The sequence below is a fragment of the Hemicordylus capensis genome, chromosome 4, assembly GCF_027244095.1.
Source record: "Hemicordylus capensis ecotype Gifberg chromosome 4, rHemCap1.1.pri, whole genome shotgun sequence".
Lineage (NCBI taxonomy): Eukaryota > Metazoa > Chordata > Lepidosauria > Squamata > Cordylidae > Hemicordylus > Hemicordylus capensis.
This window is the reverse complement of record NC_069660.1, coordinates 113936715-113945130: the sequence shown is the minus strand read 5'-3', so window position 1 is coordinate 113945130 and position 8416 is coordinate 113936715.

Below are 8416 nucleotides of genomic sequence, written 5' to 3'. Positions count from 1 at the left end.
TATTGTCTCCAATGTTGTTTAATATCTACATGAAACCGCTGGGAGAGATCATCAGGAGATTTGGTGCAGGGTGCTACCAGTATGCTGATGACACCCAAATCTATTTCTCCATGTCAGCATCATCGGGAGGGGGCATAAACTCCCTAAATGCCTGCCTGGAGTCGGTGATGGGCTGGATGAGGGATAACAAACTAAGACTGAATCCGGCTAAGACGGAGGTACTCATTGTGCGGGGTTGGAACTCGAGAGATGGTTTTGATCTGCCTGTTCTGGAAGGGGTCACACTTCCCCAGAAGGAACAGGTACGCAGTCTAGGGGTGCTTCTGGATCCAAGCCTCTCCCTGGTGTCCCAGGTTGAGATGGTGGCCAGAAGTGCCTTCTATCAGCTTTGGCTGATACGCCAACTGTGTCCGTTTCTTGAGGCCAATGACCTCAAAACAGTGGTACATATGCTGGCAACCTCCAGACTAGATTACTGTAATGCGCTCTATGTGGGGCTGCCCTTATACGTAGTCTGGAAACTACAGCTGGTCCAGAATGTGGCAGCCAGGCTGGTCTCTGGGTCATCTCAGAGAGACCATATAACTCCTGTATTGAAGGAGCTACACTGGCTGCTGATATGTTTCCAGGCAAAATACAAGGTGCTGGTTATAACCTATAAAGCCCTAAACAGTTTGGGCCCTGGGTATTTAAGGGAACGCCTTCTTCAGCATGAACCCCACCGCCCACTGAGATCTGCTGGAGAGGTTTTTCTGCAGTTGCCGCCAACTTGCTTGGTGGCTACTCAGGGACGGGCCTTCTCCGCTGCTGCCCCAAGGCTTTGGAATGTGCTCCCTAATGAAATCAGAGCCTCCCCATCTCTGACAGCTTTAAAACAGTCTTTAGAAACACATCTCTTCACCCAGACTTTTAATTAATGTTGTTTTAATGGTTTTAATGCTGTTTTAAAATATTATTCTAAAATATTATTGTAAAAATTTTAAATTGCTGTAATGTCTGTGTTCCCCTGCCCCTAATTTTTGTCTTAATGAATGTTTTATTTTGTTTTTATTTGGTTGTAAACTGCCCAGAGACGCAAGTTTTGGGCAGTATAAAAATGTTTTAATAATAATAATAGTAACAACAACAACTACAACAACTACTACTACTACTACCACTACTGGGCCGTGGTTATAATTTCCCCCCCAGGTTTTCATTTTTAATCTGTTGTATGTCTTTGTAAACTGGCCAGAGATGGAAGTTTGTGGTGAACTACAAATTCAAAAGAGAGAGAGAGAGCAGGGCGGGGGGAGAAGGAGAGTTAGAGATAGATTGATAGGGTATCTTAAGGCATCTAAGGCAAAGAAGGTGCTTAGTGTTTCTGGAGTGCATTGCAAAAGGACAGGAAGGGAGACAACCTCTCAGCCTTGCTTAAAAAAACACAGACCCTTAAATACAACTGAGAATGTACACTTCATACCACATTAATGATGTCAAGTGAAACACACAATCCCTCTCCAGTACTTTACTCCTAAAAACCAGAAGAAGTGTGATGTTTTATGAATTGCATTAAGGCAAAGCAACTTAAACATCTGGAATTAGTCCTGTTGTAGCCTTTAAAGAATTTTGATTTGACACCAGGGCTTGAATATTTTCACTTCTTCAAGTCTTTAGAGATAATGCTGGATTTCAAGCCCACAATTTGAGCTCACCAAACTGTAGTGCTACAAGTCTCTGGCCGTGATGCATACGCAGCCTTAGTGATGTGGCTCTCCATCAATTCCAAAGCCCTTTCATTCTCTCAAAAGCCTGTTTCCCTGTCACAGGTTTTCTCACTTCAGGTGCTTGTGGCATAATGACCCAGAATTTCTCCCTTGCCATCTTTAAAATCAATAACTTTAAAACAATATTTCTGGTCCCTTCTGAGTGCAGGTCTAAACCTGCAATCTATCCTGAGGTGAATATCTAGAAGAAAAGGTGAAAGAATGTTTCTAAACACAATGAACTGTCTCATTGGGATTAGAGGGATTTCTTTTTGTGAAATTCACAGGTACAGAAATGGAGGCAAACACAGAGCACTCACTTTCCCATTTTTAGAAGCATCTTAAATCTACAAAGTGGGGCACAGTGGCAGTTCTACAGTATAAGCACTAAGGGGCACCAGCCTAGCTCTGTGACACAATATTTGCATAGCTGCACAGTTCTGAGAAACACCTGAATGGCAAAGCTGTGTAATGTGCAAAGAGATTTGAAAGGTGGGGCAGTGGATTACAGACAGGGAGGCAAGACCACTGAAAACCCCGCCTACCAAATCTGAAGAATTCCTTTTCTCAAATTTGTGCTGGCTAAATATTTATTTATTTATCCATCCATCCATTAGGGGTGTGCATGGAACCATCTGGCCTGGTTCGGTTCGAGGCTGGACTGGCCTCTAACAGAACCGGGCCAGTTCGGTCTGGCCCCCACCGAACCCCCCCCCCCTGGTCTGGTCTGGTCCCGGACCGGTCTGTGAACTTTTTTAAAAAAATAAATTTAAACGTGAAGCAAGTACCTGTAGCCCCTTCGGGGGGGCTTGCTGTAGCCGCAGGGGTGTGTGTGTGTCCACGCGGGTTCCCTCTCCCCCCACCGGCCTTCCTCATCACCACCACAGCCAGGTAAGTGAAGCCTTTTTGGCCCTTTTGGGCCTCCGTAAGAGTGAGTGGCCGCCATTCTGGCGGCTGCCGCACATGCACAAATGCCCTCTGTGAGGCCAAAATGGTGGCCGCTCACTCTTATGGAGCCCCAAAAGGGCCCAAAAGGCTTCACTTACCCGGCTGTGGTGATGATGAGGAAGTCCGGCTGGGGGAGAGGGAACCCATGCGCGGACCCCACCCCCACCCCCACGGCTACAGCAAGTCCCCCAAAGTGGCTACAGGTACTTGCTTCATGTTTAAAAATTTTTAAAAAAAGTTTGCGGACCTGCCGGACCGGACCCAGCAGTCCAGTTCTGGTCCGATGGAACCGGGGGGTGGTTTGGTTCGACTACAAACCCATGAACCCCCGGACCGAAGCAGCGGACCGCCAGACTGGTTCTGCACATCCCTATCATCCATCCATCCATCTATCCATCCAATATCCTGTTCTATCCCATGAGCTCAGAGCATTTTATAGCATTTTTTCTAAATATTCATATCATTATCCCCTTGGGGCTCACAATCTTTTTTTTAAAAAGTGAGGGGGAAGGATTTGTATTGCTGCAAGATATTATGGCTCACCCAAGAGAGTCTCTTGTTCCTTTTCATAATCAGCATATGGAGACTTTGTCAAATGCTTTGCTAAAATCAAGATATGCTGGTTAATATCCTGACTAATGAAGCAGCCAACTGACTAATTGCAGCCAAAGGCTTCCCGGGCAGCACATGTGGGCAGGGAAGGGGGACCCGTTTTCACTGATCTTCCCCACCTCCAGAAATGCTCTGTGCCTTCCCAGCACTGGCTCAATGCTTTAACATACCTGAACCATCCAGAAAAAAAAAGATACTTTCTTCCTTCTGCTGACTCTGCCCCTCTGGACCTGCTGCAACCCCACCTCCTCATTGGTCCCGCCGGTCCCAAGCCCAGGCATCAAGCCCAGGTCCCAAGCTCAGGCAGTGAGTGTATCACTGTCACCACATGCCTGGAAAGATGCTGTCTGGGCTTCTCCAAGCTGCTTCAGTAGGCAGCAGCAGAATAATCTGACTTGAGGATTGGAGAATGCTGCTGCCACTGCTGCCACTACTGCCGTTGCTTCCACTTCCCAAGGCCACTTGGAGAAGTCCAGACAACCTCACAGCAGCAACAGTGCCCAGGCTTCGGGTGTGGCAACCAATGGAGGCAAGGTTATGTTGCCTCCAGCCAGCCCAGACAAGGAAGCAGAGGGTGTGGGGAGGCTTTGGCATTTCTGCTTCCCCCCCCTAAAAGGCCCCCAAAGGCATACCTGAGTGTCCTTGTGCTTTCCAGAAATATCTCCCTGGGGTTACCCTTCTGGAGGCAGCATTGATCAGCAAAAAACCCCACCAGAAAATGAACACTTGCTTCTTCCAGCACCTGCACACACCACTGCTGAGTTTGTTCCAATCATAAAACCAAGTATTAGGGTCAAGGAAACATCTCTTTTCTTGTTCCTAGTACTTGGTTTTATATTATTTATTGATTGTGCCTAACCCAAACGAGCATGCACTTGAAACTTGCTTTTTCAAAATATGTTTTCCGATGGTTGCAATGGGTGCGCTAAAAAGGAACCAGCAAAAACAGAGGAGATAGAAGAATGCAGAGCCAACAATTAAAAAGGTGGGGGGACTTATAGGCAGAGCTGGCAATGGGCTTGCTGTTGGCAATAGCCCTGGTAAGCACTGATATTGGCAGCAGCTCATGTAGGGTTGCCAGCTGTCCCACATTGTATGGGACATCCGTCATTCCTGGGGATAAATTCTCATCCGGGACTCAATTTCTTCCGCTTTTTAACCTTCCTTTCTTTTCTTTTCTTTTTTTACAACTTCTTAAAAACTTTTTAATAACCATTTTTTAAATAAAATAAAAAAACCTTCTGATGCTGCTATGCAGCGGTGGTGTGCGCAGCGGGGATGACGGCGAGAGCTCCCGTGCACTCCGCGCCCACCCGTCAAACCACGAGAGCAGGAGGATTGCTGAGGGCTGTGGCAGCGGTGGGCTGTGGAAGCAGGGCAGGCACAGGCAGAGCAGGCAGACTCAGACAGCGACGAGGGAGCTCCTTCCTCAGTCTGGTCTTCCTTCCAAATGAGGCAGAGCGACCTCTGCGCAGGCTCGGCTCGCTCTGCCTCATGATTGGGAGGAAGGCCGGGCTCTGCTCTGCCTGTGCCTGTCCTGCTCCCAGTGTGCTTGGCATTCCTGCAGCCTGCTGCAACCCACCTGCTCTGCTCTCATGGTTTGACAGGTGGGCAACCACCATGGTGCGCTCGCCCTTGCCACCTGGGGTCAAGTGCCGCCCCTAGGTGGCCTGCCCCGCCCCCAAGACTCCCAGTACCCCCCCGCCCCCCCGACGTGTCCCAATTTTGGCCAACTCAGTATTGGCAACCCTAAGATCACCTTACTCCAGCCTCCAAGCCAATAACTGCTGCTACTTCTCTTGGCTGTGCTGGACGTTGCTATCTCCCTTGGATATTGGGTATAGATTGGCCTGGCCCACCGGCTTAGCGGTATTTGTCCTGCATTGGACAACTGCTTGCCAAAGCTGACTTCAATAAGCACACAGGCTTACCTAGGCGTTGTTCAAAAGGTGAGCAAACCAGGAACAGGAAATTGCAGTTACAGCATCCCTAGAGATGTGCACGGTCCGGACCAGTCCGGACCAGCACCGAAGGGGGGCCCTTTCTTTTAGGGTGGGAGGGCTTTCTTACCCCTCCCGCCTCTTCACCCCCTCCAGCGCCCGTATTTAACTGAATAACGGGGCACTGGAAACCAGCTGCCCCCGCCGCCGCCACCCCCCCCAGCAGATTCTAATACAAAGGTGCCCATACCCCTGCCGCCGTCGCCCGCCCGCCCACCCACCAGCCAGCCCTCCCTCCCTCCCTCCCAGCTGCCCGCCCGCCCGAGTCCTCACCCAGCTGCAGGAGAAAGCGAGAGGAGCTCCCGGACAGAGCTCCTCTCGTTAGAAAGGCCTGCTGCAGAATGAAGGCGCTTTGCGCGCGTGCGCATGCACGCGCCGCAAAGGACACCGGAGGCCCGGTCTACCCGCCGGGAAAAGGCCGGGTAGACCGGGCCTCTGATCGCTGGAGGCCCAGTCTACCCGGCCTTTTCCCGGCGGGTAGACCGGGCCTCCGGCGTTCTTTGCGGCGCGCACATGCGCGCGCGCGCAAAGCGCCTTCATTCTGCAGCAGGCCTTTCTAACGAGAGGAGCTCTGTCCGGGAGCTCCTCTCGTTTTCTCCTGCAGCTGGGTAAGGACTCGGGTGGGCGGGCAGCTGGGAGGGAGGGAGGGAGGGCTGGCGGGCTGGCGGGCGACAGCGGCAGGGGTATGGGCACCTTTGTATTAGAATCTGCTGAGGGGGGGCAGCGGCGGGGGCGGGGGCGGCTGGTTTCCAGCGCCCCGTTATTCAGTTAAATACGGGCGCTGGAGGGGGTGAAGAGGCGGGAGGGGTAAGAAAGCCCTCCCGCCCTTAAAGTTATACCCCCCACCTGGACCCGGACCAGCAAGGGCCAAACCGGTCTGGCAGTTCAGCCATTCCTTAGAATGGCCGCCGGACCGGTTCGGACACACCCCTAAGCATCCCTAGCTCAGCTTGTCCTGCACATTAACAGTTACATCTGCCCCCTAGTGGCTGAAGTGCACTAAAGAATAAAGCTTGGTTGCTGCCTCTGCAGATTGTTCTATGCATGAAGAAATGCCAGCAACAAATTCCATTTCTGCACTGTGCTAGTGTGATCAGATCTCTTAAAAAAAAAAAAATCAGCACTTTTGTGAAGATATTATTTTCCAGAGACACGTACCACAAAACAAGCTGGACGGCCATATGTCAGGGAGGCTGTAGTAGCAGAGGTGCTGTAACAGATGCTCTGAGCAGGCAGTTGGACTAAAAGCCAAGGTCACTTCCAACACTAAAATTCTGTGATTCTATGAATTAGGACCAATGATGGATAAGATCCTGAGTGACCCATCTGTTGTGTGGAATTGTGAATCCTATTCTGGATAGTGCAAATGAGCTGTGCATACAACATGCTGAGAAACTGCAAACACTGAAGTTTCCCCATCACACCTACCTAGGGATTGCTTTAGGTGAGTGTGTGAACCAGGCCTGTTTCTCTACATGTAGGAATATAACCCTTACATTTAACTGCAGCTTCAAATAAAGAATCTACCACTGTAAATCAGATGGGAAATGTAAGATGCTTTTGTGAATTGGTCATGCAGAAGGGCAGCATGAAACACATACTGATTAATAAATTACATTTGCACCTCCTGAAGTCACATTCAGGAGTCATTATCCTATCTGGTATTGCTGGAATGTAACATGTAATCAATTATTTCCTCATAGCGCCCCCTGTATAATTTTTGAAGATGCGGTTGCTAGGGAAACCACATCATACAGCTTATTATTTTTTCATTACATTACTTCCCTTGTACCAAAGAGAAGCTCAGCTATCATATTGCCACAAGAGACAGAGAGAGACAGAGGACATGTCATGGGGCTAAGATCAGACCTACCATGGTTTTCAGAAGAATTATATGTGATCTAACTATCATATGTCCATCTTGCACTAATTACAACAAAATCTCTACTGCACCATACTCTTCAGTTTAGTGTATTTCAGAATAACTGGTTTTGTTTTCTATTTTAGAAGCCATTAGAGAACAGCAGCAATTTACAGCAATTTAATGTAACCAAAGATCATTCTCAGAATTGTCTTCTTACTGCACACAGTTGGGCCACAACTTAGAGAGGCGAGATAGATGAGTTTACAGTTGGCAGAATCTATAGGAATTGAACTGCCCCTTGTGATTGCAAAAATAAAAGCGATGCCACATGGTCTTAATTATAAATCTGCAGAGAGACAACAGTAAGCTCTGACATGCAAGAGTAAGAGCACGCTGCTGAATACTGCCATGGAAATTCACGCTGTGCATCATGTTACAACAACATCAGATTATCCCTCATGAATCCCAGAGTACTGAAATACTTTATACTCATTTGTGTGCCTTTTTAAAAGAAGGTTATTACTGGATGAACTTCCAAGTAGTTTAGGGATTTAGTTCATCTTAGCAGATCCTCAAGGCCTTAGATCTTTTCTTTCTGTCGAACACATATAACTCACTGTTGTTGTTGTTGTTGTTGTTGTTTTTAAAAAACTGTTTTTAAAAAGACAGGCCATATACCTAGTGATCCAAGTGAGAGGTGTGCTCACTGTTTCTGAGCCACTCTATAGCCCACTGGCATTGCTTCTGACAATGTGGCTGCTCCATGGCTACTAAGGAGTGCATCATTGCAGTGGCAAAAAAACAGCCCCACTGTCAGAAGCAGTACTGGTGGACTGAAGAGTGGCTCCACAGCAAGCATGCCTCTGCTTGGACCAATGACTTGCTGTGCAGTAAGTGGGCCAGTATTTTAAAAATTCTAACACTTATTTTTGTTTCACTAGGGATGTTCACGAATTGAATTTTGTGATTCGATTCGATTCAAATTCAAATAGATTCTGCCTGATTCAAAATTGAATTGAATTGGTTCAAAATAGGGTCAATTAGATTTACATTCAAATCAATTTGACCCTGTTTTGGCACCTTTCTTAACCGATCAGGGTGCCTAAATGGTTTTTAAAAGATGCCAAAATGGTTGATGAATCAATTCAAATTGATTTGAATTCAAATTGGGCCAATTTGATTTGAATTTGAATTGAATTACCCCTTTCAGGAGTGATTGAATTCAAATTTGAATTGCTTGAATCATCTAG